At 43.0% G+C, this 19,587-nt stretch overlaps 2 long non-coding RNA genes across 2 annotated transcripts; one reads left to right on the top strand and one right to left on the bottom strand.

Moving 5' to 3' along the window:
- Positions 1-3,213: 3,213 nt before the first annotated feature.
- On the bottom strand, positions 3,214-6,532 carry LOC135456407 (uncharacterized). The gene is made up of 3 exons (XR_010442530.1): positions 6,277-6,532; positions 5,216-5,325; positions 3,214-4,133 (listed from the first exon to the last, which is right to left on the bottom strand). It is a non-coding gene; the product is annotated as an uncharacterized LOC135456407 (long non-coding RNA).
- Positions 6,533-15,845: 9,313 nt separating this feature from the next.
- Positions 15,846-19,206, top strand: LOC135459882 (uncharacterized). Its single transcript, XR_010443114.1, has 3 exons — positions 15,846-16,118; positions 17,738-17,864; positions 18,611-19,206. It is a non-coding gene; the product is annotated as an uncharacterized LOC135459882 (long non-coding RNA).
- Positions 19,207-19,587: the final 381 nt, after the last annotated feature.

Here is a 19,587-nt window from a genome sequence, read left to right as displayed (position 1 = left end):
GCACCTGGAATGCAGATTAAGAATATTAATTAACCCTGGCAGAAGATATCACTCCAGAAAGAGGGAGTTTAGTTTGACTACAGCCTGACTGGAAGTTTCTTGAGCTCTTTGAGCGCCTGAGTGGACAAATAACTCCCATGTCAACCCTTATCTCCAACAGGGGAAGGTGTGAGAGGTTAGAGAAGGGTTATGTGCATTCCAGCACACACCCCCTCTTTTTAGCAGCTCAGCCACAGCCTACAGAAATTACAGGTTGCTTCATGCTCTCTTTCTGTCTCCTTAGCTTGAGACAGACTGGTACCTGAATCTTTTTCAGCCCCAGTGGGTCAGGAGGCACAGAGGTGTGCCCCCCTCCACACAGCCCCAGGTTCATGGTCACTGCTAACATTGCCTGATCTTTTAGTGAGCCACACCACAGACTTCTGAGCTCTCCACTGATTATCAAATAATTTTCCATTTTATTTCTACCCCTAAAACTTGCTGACACCTCAACTTCCTTGTGGATATTTCTACTGACTGCAGTGCTCATGGCCTTGGTCCCTATCTGAGTTTGGCCTCAGCAGTGTTTCCCAGCCTTGCAAGCCATTTTCCAGGGTAAATCTTGGAAAACTCAGCTAATTAAGAGTCCCTCTTATAACTTTCTTTAATTTTTTTTTTCCTGAAAGTCCCTGAATCTGGCCCTTGGGAACTGGGTAAAATAAAACTTCCTCTCTTCCCCCTTTTTGGCTTGAACAAAGTCTTCCCTGGCTCTGACCCTGGCAGCAGATCTCCCCAGGAGCACATTCTCCATGCTGTGAGCAAATGCTCCCTGTGTGGCATTTCACCTGGATGACATTTAACCAAGGACCTAGAATTTGAAGCTGGAACAGAGCTGGGGTGCTCACAAAGACTAATTCCCATTATTCAGATCCCTCTGATGTGCTTCAGCTGGAGCTGAAAGCATTTTGAAAGCAGGAAGGGAATAAATCCTCTACAGTGAACAAATCCCAGTTCATGCTCCTTCTCTTGCACCCTCCTTCTTTCCAGGGCTCACCCCCATCTCTCCAGAGAGAACTGACCCAGCAGCCACCCAAAATCTGGAAATGGTGTTTCAATGGCAATCCCTTCTGCCACCTTTGTTTATCCCCATCCTGATGCCACACATTAAATGTAAAAGAAACCCTCAGCCTTGCTTACTCTGTCCCTTCCCCCACCTCTGCCCTCCTGACAAAGTTTCCAAATAAACCTTGAAAGCCACTATCAGTTGTAAAAGGTCTGATCAATGAAAGACACCGGAGTCAGTAACATGAAACCCTTTGCCTCGAGATCTCAGAGCTCCTTGCTGAACTGCAGCCTTTAAGGTCAGGCATTCTTGCTGCTGTTTGGCTCCATGTCCATTGAATGCAAGGGGCAGCCCTGAGCAGGTTATTCCTCTGTTTACAAAGCAAGCAGCTCACTGAATTCTGGCAAAGCAGAGTTTAAAAGGCCATCCTCACCTAGAGGGACAAGGAGAAAAATAGGGAGAGGTTTTGGACCTGGAGCATCATTTTCAGATCCCCTGAGTATTGATGAGCTGCAGACAACAGGAGCAGCAGTGACTGCAAGGCACTGAAAAGGTAATTTGTAAATAAGTGTTTTAAAAGAAAAGCATGTGGAGGATAAATAAAGTCAGTGCGTCCTACAAAGCCCCTTTAAATCCACAAAAAGTCCCCTTGACTGCAGTTAGCTTTACAGCAGCCCTGAAGGGAGACAGGGTGAGATTCCATCTGTATTTAAAAGAGGAGGGAAGTTATTTAACAAGGTACAAATATAGGTACAGAGGGTGAAATAAAACCAGCAGCACCTGGCAGTGACAAACATAAAATTTACTCATGTTTTGGCATCATGTCTCCAGGAGGAGGAAGACCCATGTTTTAACAATGGTTCTAATTTGATGTAATTTAGCTCTGAGAAGTGTACAGCAATCAGGCACAATAGGTGGTGGAAGGTGGGATTAGGAAATTCAATGCAGTTATTGGATTTGTGTCTTGAATGTGCTGTTGGGTTTTTTCCTGTATGGTTCTGAGGGCAAACAGAATTTTTCAGGCTCAGAAGTGGTTTCTGTACAGACATTTATGCACACATTTTTCCTCCCTGCTAGGATCTCCCTACAGCAAATGGGGACTGAGAGGTTTTAAAGTCTGATGTCTTCAAACAATTTTGTCAACAAGCAGCTGGGATTTGTTTACATTTTAAAGACAGTCTGTTTAGTTAAATTGCCAAGTGTTACAAGTGTTGTGGTTATGGCAATTCCTCAGGTCAGGATCAGAAATACAAAGTGCAATAATGTATATTATTCAGAAGGTTATGTTACTGAGGAGAACCCACCCTGCAGTCAGTGGAAAGACTTTATCTTTCAAGGGCTTAAGAGGAAACACGTACTGATCCAATAACTACATGCAAAATATATATTTATTTGCAGTCAAACTCCATTTTTTGTGCTGCAAATTGCAAATCAAACACTTGTGCTGGTTTGATGGGTATTTTACATTACTTGGTGCAGACACAAGTGCTACTAAAGCCTTTCTGCTGGACTTTGTCACTTCCTCAGCATTTTGATATTTGTGAGAAGCTCTTGTAAAGATATTTTGCAGCAAATTTTCCCAGTGGAATGGAAGAATTTCAGGGCTGACAGTGAAAATCACTGGTCTGCACAGTTTTGATCCAGAATCAGACACAAGTATTTCACTGGGGTGGTTCCAAAGGCTTTGCTGGAATCCCTCTGATTTACACCCATATGAGATCAGCATTAGGCCCCAGTGTTTTCATTTTTCATTTGTTATTTTTGGCCCTAGTGTCCTTTACCACTGTTGAATACAATGTTCCTAAAACACCAGATGTGCTTGTGAGATGAGGGAATGTGGCAAAAAAAAAATAAGATTGCAGTGATTCACTAAACAACACATGATCTTCTTTTGCCCTGTGGTCTGAATCCTGGGCTTTTACATGAGCATAACTGCATTTATTTCTACAAGACTGTTTCTGATTACCATTGGGAAATGAAGTTGTAAAATCCTCCCTGGCCTAAGCACTTAACAGGATCATTGCATCATGCTCAGTATTAGCTTGTACAATGACTGATGCTTAGCATTATTTTGTAAAAATTCTGGATTTCAGATCACTCTGACAATATTTCAATCACCATATTAATGACTGGTTTGAAAGCTTTATGGGGTTTGGTGCTCTTTCATTACTTGCACTAATCAAATTATGTGCTTGGAGATCTTAAGTAATATAGTTATTACACACAGCTCAGTTACCAGTTATCACACAGTTTATACCAGTTAAAACTGGTGGGAGATCCAAATCTGGCCCAGGACCAGATTCCTTTGATGTGGTCGGAAGAACAGGTTCAAATCTGCAGCGTGCTGGCCACTCCAGCCTCAGACAGCAGAGCATTAAACAAAGTGCTGAGCTTCAGCTGAATGAGTAATGTGACCAAAGAACCCATCTGCTCCTCAGCCTGCACAGCCAAGCCCTGGGAGCTCAGGGAAGCTGGGATCACCTGCATTATTCTGTGCTTGAGTGTTTGGCTGCTGCAGCCAACTACTCACAAAGTCATCTGCTTCCAAGGTCTGATTATGGAAGTTACGGAGAATTGTTTTCTCATGCAGGCCGCAACAGTAAATTTTGTACTTTGGAGTAATGTTTTGTTCTCTGTTATACTGCAATATATTTGGAGCAGGGCACTTGGAGTCAGAAATTCACCTCAAATTAATGCTGGTACAAAGGATGCCAGCATCTCCTCCAGTGAATCTCCTTCTGCTGCACCTGCTAAATCACACTGAAACCCAGCAATGGGAGCAAGGTCAAACCTTTCCTGTGTGTGCATGAATAAAAGCATTGGTGTGTCTGAGTGTGTCCATCTCAGCTGAGCATCAAGCAGGGGCTGCCAAGACAGAGGAGAGGAGGAAAAGGTGCTGTGCTTGATCCCAGCCTTGCTTGGATTGCCAGGGCTCCATAATTGACTCATCCTCTGGCAGAAAGCAGAGCCCTTGTGGTAGACACCAACTGGTGGGATTACATCTGCACAGTCATCCATTATGTCTGTTTCTATGGGCACAAGTTCTTCTTACAGGGTACTCAAAATGCAGGCAGGGTCAGTCCTTTTTCTCCTAAAAAATATTAGAGAATAGTGTTGGCACCATTTTCCCCTGAGCCAATCTCCAACATGTTATTTAGCAGGCAATGCTTTGTACGATTGAAAGTAAAATGAGGGATTTGGCTAATTGTGTCAGGAAAATTCTGCATCATTTTCTTGGTAAATTTTTTTGTTTACATCTGTCCAAAACTTATTAAGAGCATGATATTCAGTACTTTATGCTTAGATCCCTTGTGTAATACTTGCTCTCTGCCTGTCTCTCATCCCAGGGGTGGCTGCATGGCAATGATGAGCAAAGTGCTCTCTGTGGCTGCAGTAAATAATCAGGTGGTGAACAGCTTTAGGTGCTTGCAGATCTTTGACCAGAGGATGCAGCATAAAGTCAGCTGCTCCTTGGCAGGAGTAGGTGGGGGCACTGGATGATGGGTGAAGTGAGAAGGCCAGGTGTATTGACAATCTAACAACATAAACTGAAGATTTACAGTGATTTACTCACTCTTTCTTCTCTTTTCATATTCAATTTTGTAGGGTCACAACAGAAATTACATTACTACATACATAAGTTAAAGGTGTTAAAGTCATTAAAAATAATCTCTATGGACTGAAAAATGCTTCCTATTTTCACTGTCTTACCCAGTGCATTTCACCTGTGATGTGAGGGTTTAGTTCAAGGAATGAGACACCACATCTTATCTATGTTCATGCTTAAAAAATCCCACTACTGTGATGGTTTTGTGACACAGATTGTTTTGACAGATGACCAAATACTTCTCCTCCAGAAGTGCTAAGGGCTTGATCAAAACACACTGAAAGTAATGGAAACAATTACTGCAAGATAGCCCCAGAACTTTGCTTGTGCCATTTCAAACGTCTGCTCTTTATGCTGTAAATCCTCCATTCCAGCAGGTTAATTATGTGTCAGTATTCAGTATTCCTTTATGAAGTGATTGGGATGCTCCTCAAAGCAGTAAGCAAAGGCTAAATAAATATATGTTATTTTTCAGTCCACCATCCCATGCTTAGGTTTAAGTGAATTTCATGCCTGGAAAAGTGTCAGGTTGATGGCCCAGGCTCCTTTCATCTGCAAACACTTACTCCAGCAGCAGAACAAAAGCCTTCTCCACACTGATCCCTGACAGCACATCTTCAAACTGCAGAGACTTCAAATGGCAGGCCCTTTGAGTCCTTGATCTGTCTGGCAGCCTCTGCAACAAAGGGGCAAATCTGTGATGGGGCTTTTTATGGCACACATCTCTAGCAGAAAAACTCGACTGGGAGTCTCAAATTGTCTCAGAGATCACTGCTGCCTAATATTATTATGCACTGCTGTTCTAAAAATAGTTCTGATTAGATTGTGATAGATAAAACCCCACAGAAATGGCTTAGAATGCTAACAGTTTATTTTGGAATAAACAGAATTTTTTCCTAGTGAAATCTATCATTATGCTAGAAAAAAAAATTCCTCCCACAGGAATTTTTTTTTTCCTGTGCCTATTATCTAATATGAAGAGTGGTTTAGTTTGTTATAATTTTTACTCAAAAAACCCCATGCAGTGGAAGCCAAGAAATATGATAACAAAAGCATTTCTCACAAACTTCTCCAAACTTGTGTAAATGCTGACCAGGCTACCAAATCACACCAGGCATCTGTGGCTGCCCATCATGTTGGAATACAAGTTTACCTTGATCCAAGGCAGAAGAAAATCCCAGTCTTTCCCAGTATATAATCCATAGCAAATTGAAGGCATACTGGGGGTTATGAGTTAGCATGAAAATGCATCCATCTTGCTTTTGGATGCCTGAAATAGGATTCCAAAATCAACAATTTATGAGTAACTAACTTCTCCTGACTCACTTGGGATTTTTTTTCTTCTCATCATAGTAGAATTACAGTTTGAAGAATAGTTCTTCTAAAAGTGGTAGAGAAAGGAATTTTTCCTGTCAGACAGCACCTGGCCATCTGAATGAAAACAGCATCCTTGGAAACTGGTATTTTATCCAGGTCACCTGCAGACAGAGGCTCTGAGCCTGCACTGCCTGCTCCCTGGTTTGGAACATCACCACCAGATGTTTTCCCTCAGCACTCAGGGCTGCTGGCAGTGTGCATCCCTCAGGCAGGAAGGTGAAAATGGGGGAAGAAAGCAGAATAGCTTTACCAGCAGCTTGGATGGAAAGATGCTGATAGAGGAAAGTTCCTGTTCTTTACCATCACAGGACAGTCTTGCCTCCTGCCAGCTTATGATAATGAACACCAAGGGCACTTGCCTGACAGCATCTCAATTTAAGATTTTTTGCCCATAATGAATCAAAGGGTAGGACCAATTCAGCCCATCAAATATGAAAAATCCCTGTCATGCCTCTTCCCAGACAGAGGCAGCCTGTTGGATACCCTAGAGGATGGGCTGCCTTTGTGCTGGGCTGTGTCCGTGTGCATCCCCCTCTGAAGCACTGCATCTCCTCTCCCCTATTTGCATCTCTCATCTGGGACCCGTGCCCTTGGGCAAATTCCCAACACCTGTGCACTTGTCATCACAGAGCGGGACCAGCTGCTCCTGGCAGCCCCTGAGAGGGCCAGCACTGCCTGCTTCCAGCAGGGAAAAGGACAGCCTGTCCTTCTGCCAGCCCCTCCTCAACCCTCACCTTTCAGAGCACACAGGGGTGGGGACCTTGCCACCAGCAGCACTGGGACATGGAGCATCTGTGTCACCGTGAGCTGTGTGCTGCCTCACATAGTGTGCACCAGGGTGTGACAGCAGTCGGCTTTTCTTTGGAAGCAGTGGGAAGAAAAAGAGAAATTCCACTCACATCACAAGGTTTTATTTTCAGGGGTTTTTTAGCCATGCATTACTGTATCTGTCTGAGGTGTGTTCTAGCAAAACAGAGATCGAAAGGATGATAAAACAATGAGAAAACGGAACCACAGAAATGTAAGGAAGCAATATAGAGCAAAACTGAAAAAACAAATCATGTTTTTACACTTACAAATTCCCTCTCAGACTAACAGCTAGCCAGGAGTACTTTCAAGGAATAGGCAGAAAGCAATTAAATTAATTGCTATGACCCACAAGTACACATCATGTTGTAATTGATAGGTGACTAAAAACTGGCAAACAGCACAGGGACAGCCCAATTTTCCAAGGAAGGGATATAGTAGCCAGGCCTTTGATTTTAAAAATGCTTTTTATGAGTTCTCTACCCTGTGAGCTGCATGGATTTACTTCAGAGGGTTACACAAGCCTGAAAGCCTTTGAGCTTTGAACTGTCTGTACCAGAGTTCTGAAAACTTCTGATTGTTTCAAACATCCATTTTGTTTGAAATGTTTTGTATATTTTAACTGGTTCATACCTCTATAAAATTCCTACTCTTTCCTCAGTTCTTTCAGTACAATTTAGGAGCAACTCCACAGAAGTCAGCGGTGCTTGTTGTAAAACCTGCCTCACTGAAACACTGTTTTTTTTTTAAAAAAAAAAAAGTTGTTTTTCCAGCAGCATTGGTATTTCCTCCTCCTCCCCAAACCACCTCACCTTTTTCCAGTCATCTATTCTTTGGACTATTATTGTAAGTACACCAGTAACAATATTGATGTAAGTTCAGTCCAAAGCGCTTAAAATCATAGAAAACCACGGGCAAAGGCTCTGGCTCCTTCTTTGTGCTCCACGAGGAACTGTGAGCACAAAAGCTGATAGCTGATAATGAGCAACCCTATGGAGAGGGATGCTGGAACACTGAGCTGTTTTTGCAGGCTGATCCAAAGTATAAGGAAGTTAATGAATGGCTTTATACTTCGGGCTCCAAGATGATGGGCTGGTGTCAGGTTTTAAGGGGATGGATAATAAGTTAATTGTTCTGAAGAGATAACAGCAATTTGCAGCTGGATGGGTATAATAGGGCATTCATTCTAGAATGTGTTTTACGTGCAGTAAAGCTTTATTCTTTTTTTTTTTTACTCTTTATAAAGATTTTTACCAAGGAATTGAATACAAGAGAAAATTAATAATTTTGAAAGAGCTGAATTTCTTAACTGGGATATCCTACCTGCATACCTGACAGCAAATTCATCAGCTGATTGAAAGAGTAGCTATACTCCAAATGGTTTCAGGACGTACTGTGGAGCATTGTGTGCTGCAAAATTATCTACAAAGATAAATACAAATTTAATCAGAATGAGGAAAGATCCCTATTTTAATAAGAAGTATCTATGGCCATTGTATTTGTAAAATATAGAACAACTGAAAAAGAAGGTAATTTGATAGCCTTATGGAAATAAGAGGCTCAGATATTTGAGTCATTTCTGAAGCCAGAATGGCAAGCCTGAGCCCTGGCACCGGCTGCAGCCTGAGCTCCCCTGCAGGCAGCCAAAAGGGATCTCCAGCTGCAAGGCCAAGAGTCCAAGATAACAATCTCTTGGAAATGTTTGTGCCAAGAAGTGTGGCTCCATTACTGCTCTCCCACTAATGCAAAGGATAATAGAATCAGAAAGAAGCAGGTCTGGAAGGGGCCTCAGTAAGTCCTTTAATTGGTTTCCTGCCCAAAGGCAGAATGAACTGTACTTATGCTATTTCTGGTAAATGTGAGTCTAACCTGTTCTCAAAGGTCTCCTCTGATGGAGGCCTTGCAGGCTCAGGGCAGAGGGCAGGTGGTGATGATACGCAAGGTGGGAAGGCAGGATGGAAAGGCAGACAGGGGTGGAGAACCAGTTAACCAGGAGGAGCTGGGTGCCAGAGCAAGGGAACGTGATAAAAAGAAGCAAAAAAAGGGGAAAAATCTCAGCTATAACATCTATAAGAAAAATGTAAAGAATGTGGAGCATAGGACACAAAAGCCAGAGCAAGGCTGTTTGTCAGGAATTAATTGAGGAAACATGGATTTCATACAAGAGGGAGTTAGGTAAGAGGAGGACAACTTGTGCAGCAGGAAAAGTGGACTAGTGCTGGAATCCTCACACATTTTACTATTTGAGTTTTTTAAATAATGTTATTCCTCTTGTTACTTAGCCAGTGATCCCATGAACATTCATGGAATTGTTACCTTGAATTCTCTGCAGACACCCAGAGCACAGTTCCTGAGTTGCTGTGATCCAGAGGTGATTGCAGTGCCTGCTATATCCATGAATAAGGGTCTCATTGTCAGCACTGAAGTGTTTCCATAGAAAGGTGAGAGCACATTATAGTCAAGTGTGAAAGCCTAGCTAGAGACATAAAGTTCTTTTCTGAACATCTGTCAAACAATGCTGCTGCTGAGAAGCTGCTAGACCATTAGGGAGAACTTCCTTCTAAGATAAAATATTTGATATATACATTTTCACCAGCAATTTGCAACTGAAAGCAGCAGACCAGAGCCAGATGAGGACAGGAATGTAGAGAAAGGAGGAGAAAATGGAGGCTGAGCATTTCATTTGATATAAATTAACTTGCTGTCTGTAGTAGATTACATGACATTCTCTATGACAGGCTGGAGACAAGTTGCAGAGGGCCATGCTCAGGACATTGTTGAGGTGCTGAATACTTGTACAGTTCTAATTTGGATCAGCCAGCACATTTAGGAGAGGAGAACAGGTGTCATTCTAGAGCAGAGGTTAAACAGGGTGTCTGGTCAAGATCCCTTTTGGTCTGTAAGGCCACGTATCCCAGAAATATCCACTATGGGTGACCCCATTCTCAGCCTACACCTGCAATGGAAATTTCCTCAGAAGAGCAAGTGCTGCTTCAGACACTTGCATCCCACCTAAGCAGAGCCTAGGTGGCTCTGAGGAGCCATATGGCCTTTGTTAGCACAGGAGGCAGATGGAATAGGGAAGAGATTAAAGCTCCATAAAAAGAATTGGAGTTGCAGCACGCAGTATGTGGCTATTCATTATCACCAGACATATTGTCTTGACACTGATTGCAAACAGGGGTGAAAATCTCTACCAGGTAGGATAAATTAAACAGGTTTTACTTAGTAACATGCTTTTCAAGTCAGCAGAAATGGAAGCTACATTTACATTTTAGAGAAACCTTCTCTAAGTCCCTTGTCTTAAAGGGACTGCAGCATTATCTGTGCAGAACTGAGATGCATTAGAGCTGCCCCAGGTGTTAGCAATGAGAGAAGCTTGATAACAATGCTTATCTTTCTTCCAAGTAAAGAACAGTACCATGCTACATCATCAGCTCTAGACCAAATCCCAGATTCCTTCATGGAGTAATGCTTGAGCCTGGAGTGACCCTGAGGAGCCCTGAGTAAGAAAGGAGGCTCTGTAATATCCCTGTGAGGGGCTGGCTGTCTCACATGTAAGGGGCTCCCTATAACAGAGCTGTGCTTTGCACAGACAGGATAATACTGGTGTCTTTGTGCAGGTGGGTTGTGCTACAGAAAGTCAACATCTGGCTCAGGTGTCAGGTGTTGAATACATTCAATGAGTGCAGCAGAATGACATGATTACTCAGGAGAATATTGCTGAAATAATAAAAAGCTTCAGCAATGAGACAGGAATTCTAATAACTCTGATGCAAGTATTACTTTCCTGCCTCTTTTCTGTACAACACTGAAATGTCACAGCATGTTGGCCAGCAGGCAGGTACACCACCACAGCTCGAGACCTTCTGTCCCTGCCTTTCCTAGAGAGTTTCAAATTAAATAGCTGAAAAGCATAATTCTGGATTGTCCTGGCATGAAAACAGATTTAGTGGTCATTGTGGCCACCACAAACAAGGGATTACCTGTTTGCAGAGCAGCCAGGGCAAGCCTGCAGTCCCTGCTGGTGAAACCCTGCCTGGATTCCACTCACATGACTTCACTTGTGAGACAACTCATGGTTGCATGCGTTGCTCCGAGGCCAAGTTTGAGGCAAGAGATTCCTTGTGTGTCTCCAGTGTTATTTTGGTATATTTTATTTGGCCCAGGATTTGGGAAAACAAAGGGGAGGTTTTCCGTGGGGAGTGGAACGAGGAGGCAGGAAGGGCTACCATATTTCTCCAGACGGAAACTCCTACCGCGCTCGAGTCCAGCACTGCTGCAAGTGTCAACAGATCAAATGTGATACAGGAGGCCCTCTGCCAACTCTTTGCTACTGCAGCAGCAAACTGGGAAGAAAGCAGGAGCTAATATCCAGCACCACTGAGCGAGGTTCAGTCCCTGCTGCACAAGGATGGAGCAGGAAGAAATGAGAAACCACCTTGTCCTTCCTGCAGTGTGACATTGGCTTGCCCAGGGCCCCAGCAGGACAGGGCTGACCCAGAGAGGCTCACAGCCAGGCTCTCCATGCCATTTGCTGAGTCAGGCATGCTGGCACGGGCAGCATCTTAACATGTGCACTTCTTCTCCCGGCTTCTGCCTCCCAAGGAAGACCCCAAAAATGAAGGTGCCTCCACACACAAACTGTGCCCCCTCCACAAACTGTGCCCCCTCGGTGCCAGTGGGTGTGATTCAGACCAATAGCTGCTGAGGGCAACAGATTGAGCAGTAATTAGCTGCTGTTAGTCATCCTCTTCCCAAGCACGAGTGGGATAGCATTTGATTATTTCAACACAGTTGGATGTGGGAGGGAAGGTAGGCCTGGAAACATTTTCCTGACAGCATACTTCTCAGCTCTTTTAAAACACCTCTCATGTTGACACTCAGCACAGCGTTTCAAATAAAATGCTATTTCCTCTTGTACAGCAGCAAGGAAAAAATGCTGTCACAGGTTTTATAACAAACATTAGGTAAGCAGCAATCATCCCCATTGTGCAATCTGGGATTCAGGTAGGAAAACAATCCATAGATGGCTAAGAGAGAAGCACTGTGTGTGTCTCAACAATCTGAATAAGGAGTGAACTGCTTGAGGACCAGAGAGAAGGGCCAGGGTTGAATGGGTTAGTGGGACAATTTCACACAGCTAAGTGTGAAGAACAAAAAGGCGTAGTTTTGAGACTGGAAGTGAAAACTGACTGAAGGAAATGTGTGTTATTTGTGTTCAGCTGACTTCTTGTTTCTCTCTCATGACGTCACAAGAATGTGCTGTGGTCTGCCTACAGAAATTGCCTGTCCTTCTGTCAGGTCTGATCCAGCATGTAGCGTCACAGGAAATGTCTATTTGTGCTATAAAAACCCAAAACCCTTATGAATGAGCTTGTAACCTTTTTTTTTTCCCTACCTTCTGCCTCAGTACTTCATTTTCCTCCTAAATTCACAATGCCCCAGAAATCTGAGAGCTGCCTTTCTCCTGCTTTGCTCTTGGGCAGACATATCAGAACTTCCCACTCAATTGTACCTCTCTCTGAAGGGCTTTGTGTTGGTCCTCTCAAAACCCTGCATGTACAGAACTCCCTTTGGAGGGAAGCATTTAGTGATCCTGTGCAAGTGTGAGGTTCTCCAAATCCACAGAGCAAATCTCCGAGTGGTAACAGAAGATTTGACAAGGAAATTATACATATACAATTTCTGGCTTACTTTGGCAGAGATTAATGGGATTCAAACAAAAAGTAGTTAGGATTGTGTTAGGATCATGATATTTCTAGCATTTTTAATATAATGTGTCCAGACTAAGAGTGTTCCCTGCAAAAGTAGAGCCTGTATTGTGTACCACAGGTAAATAAATACAGGTAAATTCTGTCTGTCTATGATCAGCTTTTTAAAGGCAAGAATATTTCTTTCCTACCAAGCGAACTTGAAAGAAAAAGGAATCAAGACAGCAAGCTAAACATGCACTCTGAAATTGCTTAGTCCAACATTTAGAGCATGTTGTTGTCAGCTTGCATTTTTAAAAACTCTGAACCAGCCAGCTGAGTTAGGTTGGTCAGAAACCACACCACAGTGGTGGTTACTGTTCTCCCCTGCACGGAGCTCTCAACAGCACTGATAAAATGATATGAACAGATTAATATCCTGGTGCAGTGTACAGGTGCTACCAGTTTTACAGGCACTGAAGAGGGTGGATGTCTTGGTTTTGAAACAGGAGGGGTGGATGACCAAGAAAATTTCTATATTCAGGGTAGGTATTTTTTTCTCAACCAAGTGTTTCCAATGATGCATTTTACTGACAATGATGAACTCAATACTCTTCAAATCAGGGTGATGAGTTCTGTTTATAACAGTTTGCATAAGTAATCAGTTTCATGTTCTAATGCATCCCTCATTTTGCATGTTTTAACAGAGTAGATTTTGAATGCTCTTCGGGGATTGTCACTGAAACAATGTCAAGTAATACAGTACCAGCTTTGTCTTATTGGGACATTATTCCACATTCAAATATATTCAGACTTGTTCATTTTTCCATTCAACAATTCACCCAAGTAGTTCTAATGTTACTTTCCTGTGTTACATTAACCTTCTCTGGGGTTTAATGCTTTAAATATTTATAGACTGTTCTAATGCCCAAATAATCACATTTCTAGTCCTGAATACCTCCTGCATGATAATAACACTTACATTTTAACAGAAATTAGCCTTTTAAATTAATGTAATTAAGTTAACAGAAATTAGTCCCTTAAAGGAGATAAATCACAGCATAGTGATAAGCCTTCTTTTTCTTGCTTTTTGTTGGTTTTACTTGACTGTCAGTACATGATCAGTCACATGGAGTGTTACATATCTGGTAGAGGAGGGGATACAAAAGATTCAGATCCAAGGCACAGTCATAATTTTTCTGATGTGTCTAATAATATCATTGATGTTTGAATTTTGGACAAAGAAACAATTTTTTTTTACAGTTAGGAAGAAAGCTCGTGCAGATGTTGAGCACAGAATTTACACAAACTCAGACATTTGTGCAATTTGTGCCTCATGCTATCTTGGGCTGCTGCCAAAAGTGTAAGCTGCTCAGAGACTGTTTGTTTCCCCTGAGATTGAATATTCCCTGTAATGCAAGATGTTTTTAAAAAGTAATTTACTCACTGTGATATTAGAAGTCCTAATGAGTGGATCTATCTTTGCTTCTGGTTTTTTTCTGCTGGAAAATCCTGGCAAACCTTGTAATGAATGTTGTGTAATCTCTGTCACTTGTTTGTGGATCTAATTTTAGGCAATGGTGTTTGATTTGGGGGATTTTTACTACTTTAAGAGAGCCCAGAATTATTTGCCTTTCTATGACCAGCATTGTTTTGAACCTGAAGTGATGTACCTGTAAATCACATAATCACCAAGAGCCTGATCCTGCAGACACTTAGTGCTGTGTGCAGTGTAAAATGTCAATGGACTGTTCATAGGGCTTGAGTGCTGCTTCCCAGCTGTAGTGTTTGCAGATTTGGGTCCACAATCCCATCTCCAGCACAGTGGAGAGGCCACTGATGGGCAGGGAGAAGGTGCTGGGAGCAAACAGCTTGTGGTTCAGGTTCCAGCACCCAGGGGAGTTCAGCACTGCATCCCCAAGTGGATGGAGTGAACTACAGGGGATTACTCTGACTCATCCAAAAGTTTTAATAATTTGTCCTTTATACTGGTAGTGCTGTAGAAAATCTGTCTACCTCAAGTTTTGCAGCTATGACTGCATCTAAATAAATATATCTGTTTCCTGGGGCTCTCTCCTACCTGCCTGGGGCAGTCAAGGAGTTGTCTGAGCAGAAAGACATTGCTCCTTCTATACCTCATAGTCTGGTTTTCCTGTGACCTAAACCACAATTTCTTGTGTCCCCAGCAGGCAATGTCTTTGCTTTCCAGCTATCAGTGGCAGTTAATAGTTCATGGATGAGAAGGGGAAGTTGTTCTCAGAAAATGAGAATATGAAACAGAAACATCTTAAAAGACTGACATTTCAGGATTGAAACAGCAGAACCACTGTGCTGGTATCAGAGGCAGATAAATTGAGCAAGCTGTTTCTCAGAGAAAGACATTAAAACAGAGGTGTCTTATACACACACACACCTGTAATTGAAATACTTTCGAAAGCATTTTGTCATATCTTAAAGGCACTATTGATTTCCATTCTGCTGTATTTGAGGTTACTTGATGTTGTCTTGGGTATCTGAATTAGTTTGGAGAGGCTGATGTTTTGGGATGGAGTCAGTCATTAGCTGCTTGTGACATTAACTATTTGTATATAGTTGTCCACATTTAGGTAGTACCACGGGCATGAAAAAGAAACAAAGAGCTTTTCCAGTCATCATATGCACTCAGATCACCTCTCCCTTCTCACCTGGGACCTTAGGACAATCAGCCTCCCAGGATCTCTGAAAAACATGAAGCAGATTCCTTGGAGCGTTTCACTTAAGATCAAGCACAGCAGAAGATCTAGTGCTATCTGCAAGGCAGCTGCAGCTCCCTGATCCTCTTCCCAGTCCTGGACACAGATTTGAGCAACATGAGAGCTGCTGTGACCTGTGTCATCTGGCAGTGGCCCCCAAGAGCTTGTTTACCCTGGATATTTTTTCATTGGATTATAATTACACCACTGGAACGACATGAGTGGGGAAACTCTGCACGTGTGGAGCAGGGGTCATTCAGGTACAGAACCCTGGCACTTTTAATGCCAACACTGTGCTGATGTTGTCAGTAAAGCCTTTCACTCCTGACAAACCACCACAGCAGCCATCCCTCAGCTGTGGGTTGCCAGCATGTGTGGAGTTCCAGCTTTGTGCCTCTGCTCCTGCTCCTGGCAGGCTGCAAGAGGAGCCCAAGGCTGGGAGTGAACAGCTCTGTAATGTGCACAACTTGCCAGTCACTCCTCACACTGAGTACTTGGCAAGGAGAGAAGTGGTCTGAGGAGGTTACTCCAGGTTTTTATTGCTCCCTTCAGCCAAATGATCACATGTTCCTTTTTCCCTTCAGGAATCTCGCCTTGTCAGGGGCTCCGTTCTGCATGGTGTTGAGCCCCACTGTGAGGGGTGAGTGCTCTCTCTCTCTCCCCAGTGTCAGTGGCCATGGAGAACACTCATCATCTTTTGGGAATGTCCAACACGTTTCAGAAAAACCCCTTCCAGTAGTGGATCTGGCAGAAATGGCACCAGAGCAGACTAATGTTTTGCATTTGGACCAGACTGTGCTTTTGAAGGACACGAGGAAGTTCATTATGCTGGATATGAGCCTGCTCCTGCTTTGACTGAAGTGAGTAGTATTTTATTTTTGTGCTTTGATGTAAAGAGGAGCAGGACTGGACCTGCTGTGAGAGTGATTGATTTTCATCAGCTTGTGAGTGGTGAGCAGAAAGCAGGGCAGGTTGACTGCTGCACAGCATCAGTCAGTTACAAACCCAGCATCACCATCTTCTTCACACTTCCCTCCACCCACCTCCATCAAACAGCTCCTCTTCATTAAAGCAGTGCCCCTGCCTCTGTGCTTGCTTTAGAAGTGTTATGACACTGCTGTGAAGCACAGAATTCCCTAAAGCCTCAGAGAGAGAAAAGATAAATGAGGCATCCTGAGCAATTGACTAAAGACACAAAAAAAGGAAGAACACGATGCTGATTTCAGCAAATATCTCTGCTTCCACAACACTCACTCACTGTTTGACTACTCCACAAACTCCTTATATAAGGAAACATTGCAAGAATAGCCAGGAAGATGATGAAGAAAGGAGTGAGCCGTGTTTTGCCTCTGCTCCCAATAGCACCAATGTTGAATTTGGCTACAGCATCTGCCATTATGGCTTGACTCAGTTTGAAATATACATGAGTATGAACAATCACTGAATCTCATCTCTGATAAAATTCAGCATTTGGGTTATTTTAAATGTTCTCCTATCGTGTTCTTGCTGTTCAAATTTATCTGAATGGATTTTGTTTGGAGAATGCACATAGATACATATGCTAATAATAAACACAATGATTTATTAACTACATTCAACAGGGAGCCAGCAGCACAGCCTACAATGAACTCTAGACTAAAAGTGGTTACTAATACAGTGTAAAGTTGTGCTTTGTTCCTTCAAAAGCACAGGTATCAAACCAGTGATGCATTCCTCTGCTGGCTCTCTCACTGGTTTGTTTTCACACCCTTGGAATCCATTTGTTAATGTAGCTCAAGAGAATGGTGAAAAAAAAAGGAAAGAAAAGGAGTTGTGCTTTCTATTCTAGTAGCTGGAATGGGGGTGGATGGGTGGGTGAAAGGGAAATGAATGTTTCAATCTGATGAAGAAGCACATGCTCTGCTACTGTTTTATCGTGCAGGGTTGTTGACATTTTCTGAAGCAGTAAATAAGAAATGTCACATAATTCATCATTCCTGGATTTAGTCCTTCTTATACAGTCTGGCTGTTTCTCCAGTCCTTTTGCTGCACCTCAGACTCTGCCCAGGTGTTTTGGCTGTGGGACCTGTCCTCCTGCAGGACTTGCAGACTCTGTAAGCCAGGACAGAATAAAAAGGGGTGTTTGGTTTTAAGGCCTGTAAGATTTGTAATCCTTCCTCTTTCCAATTCCCATGGGTCCTGCCTGTGGAGAGAGCACCCAGGTCCAGAGGTTTGGGCAGGACTCACCATCCAATGCCCTCTGATGGGCCACCTATTACAGAGCCTGAGGATTAAACTGCCTACAGGTCCTGGAGATGGTTACAATGATTTCATAACCAACCCAACCTCCAGAGCTACTTGCAAGTACAAAACCTCACCTAAAATAAATGAAACTGACTTGCTAGGGGATAAAACAAAGCAAAACAGAATATCTGGCAAGTTGAACTGTCTCATTTCTCAAGCATGAGGTCTTGAAATATTTTATTTCATTTACTTTCAGCTTTAAGAAACAAGAGTGAACACTGTGGCAGAGGCCTGGATTTAAGAAATGCCAAGGAAAATGAAGAAACTGCTACAAAAAAACTTGTACTGTCACTGTTGTAATATGGCACTGAAGCTGCAATCTGGTAATGGGCAATAAAACTGAGATGAGGAGTTTGCTTTGCAGAGCACTTAGGTTATGGAATAAAATCACATGCATCAAAATTATGGCATAGCCTCCTGCATTGCATAATGTATTGCATAAGTGAAAATAGAGAATAGCTGCTTCCCATTAAGACTTTGTCACATGGACAGGTCATGGATGCCAACAGGGGATGAAATTTCATGCAGAAAGCAAAACTGAAAAAAAAAAATTTGATTCAATCAACTTCAAAATCACACTTCATTCAAAGTAATTTTTTAAACTGTTATTGTTCCAACCAGGATAATTGTAACTATAAAAGGCTTGATAGAAGGATATTTTTATGATGTCAAGTGTAAGCCCTTTTGGATTCTATCAAAAGATCATTTAAGTCTCTTTGCCTGTAATTTCTCAAGTGTAGTCAGGCTCCTTCTTTCTGTGGATTCTTCTTAGAGCAAAAGGCAAAAGAAATATTTTTAATTGGTTGAGGAGCTCTGGCACCAAAACTATATTAATTAATTGTTTCTAAACATAGAATACATATAGAATTTACTTTAGGCTTATTAAATCTTGCTGCAATACTGAAATTTTCCATTTAGCCTAAACAGAGTTTTACAGATTAAAAGAAATAAAACTGAAGGGAAAGCAAGCCCACACTCTTTATTACATCCATCCTTTTTTAGAATGACAAAATTAAATCAACACCCACATAAAATATAATTGCCAATATCATACCATTTCTTTTTTCAGAGCCAAAGAAGACAAAAATCCATCATTCCCACCTCCAGGTCAGCTGCTCAGCTCTTTTTTCCTGCCAAGATGATTGCTCTGCCTACCTCTGCCCAGAAGAGGAGCCAGTGAGAGGAGTCTGGTGTTAGGGACCTCTCACTGAGGACCAGCCGCCCTGAATTTCAAGAGTGCTCAGGAATGTGCTGGATCAGACACTGGGGAGGTGCCTTTTTACATAATTACCACAATTTTCCACTCAAAAACCGCCTCGGGCCCCCTGTGGCTGTGCTGCAGTCTCTTTTGCAAAGTTTTTGGTTATTTAACAGAGGGAAAATATATTGAAGAAGAATGGGTGAGAGGCACTGGGGTGAGAAGGGGCTACAAGCGAGGTCCCCATGTGGTTCCCAGCTGCAGCCCACCCATCTGAGTGGGGGATCTCAGGGATGGGGCTGGGCACACACCTGGCACCGCCTGCCAAACCCACAGGTGGTGATATCAGCAAGTGGAATTCACCGAGCAGCTCCGTGGCCTGGCAGCACACAGGGGGATTTATCACGGCATTGCTTCAGGTAATGCCACAGCAGTGACATCAGGCACCCAATGCAGCAAGGGTTGCTCTGCACTCCCATCCAAAAGGGTGCTAAAAATGCACAGGGCAGGGGATTTTGGCAGATTTCTGAAGGCAGCCACAGCAGCAGAGGGGAGGGAATGGGACCTGCATTGTCAGCCCTGCTACTGTGTCCTGCTGCTCTTAACAGTATAAAGGCAGCATGGATACACCTGCTGCTGCTGCTGCTGCTACACAGGAATTGTCTTTCTGCTGGCCACAGATACCCCCAGTGCCAGCAGAGGAGCTGCTGGTGCTGGCAGTGCAGCAGGGATGAGGCAGATTGAATTATGAGTTAATCAGTTTCGATCCAGCCACTCTGCTGCTAATCAAATTACCCTCTTCAGCCCAGCACTGGTTGGGAGCGTGTCTGCTCCTGGTGCCAATGCAG

This window comes from Zonotrichia leucophrys, chromosome 1A (assembly GCF_028769735.1).
Source record: "Zonotrichia leucophrys gambelii isolate GWCS_2022_RI chromosome 1A, RI_Zleu_2.0, whole genome shotgun sequence".
Taxonomy (NCBI): domain Eukaryota; kingdom Metazoa; phylum Chordata; class Aves; order Passeriformes; family Passerellidae; genus Zonotrichia; species Zonotrichia leucophrys.
Note: the sequence above shows the minus strand (reverse complement) of the source record. Positions and strands in the feature narration are given on the sequence as shown.